This window comes from Austrofundulus limnaeus, unplaced genomic scaffold (genome assembly GCF_001266775.1).
Source record: "Austrofundulus limnaeus strain Quisiro unplaced genomic scaffold, Austrofundulus_limnaeus-1.0 Scaffold199, whole genome shotgun sequence".
Lineage (NCBI taxonomy): Eukaryota > Metazoa > Chordata > Actinopteri > Cyprinodontiformes > Rivulidae > Austrofundulus > Austrofundulus limnaeus.
In genome coordinates this window covers 496,125-497,442 of record NW_013952601.1, presented here as the reverse complement: position 1 = coordinate 497,442, position 1,318 = coordinate 496,125, and positions in this window count along the sequence as shown.

Genomic DNA, 1,318 nt, shown 5'->3' with positions numbered 1-1,318 from the left:
GGGAAGGATCCATCGGACCTGTCCTTCGATTCGGGGAAAAAGAAGGACGTATTTGTCGGACGCATCGGAGGAGTCTTCCGTTTTGGACGTCCTTCGTTGCGGCGCTGTGACGTATGCGGCCGACAAATTCGACCTTCGGAGGACCCGTCCTGCCATTTTGGACACAGCCATGGTTGACCTTGACGTGCGGAAACCATGTTGGCTATTGCTTAGCATATTATTAGCTTCCAGATGCTGAAGTAGTTGATTAATAATGTTTTTTCAAAAAAATATATTTTCTTCTGTTGCTTTGCATGTTATGTTATAACATTTTGTGGGGGKTTTTTAAAGGTAGGGGCTTGTAAATAAACAAACAAACGTGCACACACATGTGTTTGTGTGTGTTGGTGGGGCAGTGGGGGGGTCATACACATCATGAAGTGCTTTGTACTTATTGTGAATAGTAATTACGAGGTGTCACAATTGTGAGCCACTTACAAAGCAAAAATGTTCTGCTTTAAACAAACAACAACAACAAAAACAAAGAAAACAGTATTAAAAAGAGGGTAGTGGGGGTATTATCTATTTTCCAGGAACTATTTCTTTACCACAACATCACATCAGCATATCGAAACACCCTGAACTTGTTCTCTGTGTTTTTAAGAACATACCATTTCTGACAGTCCCACTTCAGCATATCTTCAAACAATGCTTCGGGGCAGGGGTGTTCTGTAGGGCAGGAGCTTGGCTGCAGTCTGAGCTCCAGGGAGGAGCTTTGTACATATAGGCAGTGCTTTGTACCAGTAAGTGTTTAGGCAGCTCCACATGGCTACAGGAGAYTCAAGGATTTCTCAAACATGCATGAATAAGTCAAAACAACACTCTGGGTTTGTTTTTGATGAGGAAATGACATTATAACATAGCATCATAATACATTGCTGTAAATTTAATTTAATTTAATTAACTTAATTTAATTTAATTTAATTTAGTTGGTCAAATTAGTGTCCCTGACCCTTGCTGAGCTAAATAAGAGCACATATATTTTTTCTCAGAGTTCTGAGGAAAAAAATGTCAGAACTCAGGATATCTAATCCTCTCCCATCAGAATACAAAGGAAAATAAAATATTGTCAATTGTGAAATATAAAAAAATGCATTAAAGTCCTTCTGTAATGCATTTAAAATACTGTCCACTAGATGGAAGCACAGTATTATTAATTCGTGTGTGTGTGTGTGTGTGTGTGTGTGTGTGTGTGTGTGTGTGTGTGTGTGTGTGTGTGTGTGTGTGTGTTTTAATTGAGTGAAAAAAAGAAAAAGCTAAATATTTTGACCAAAACTGT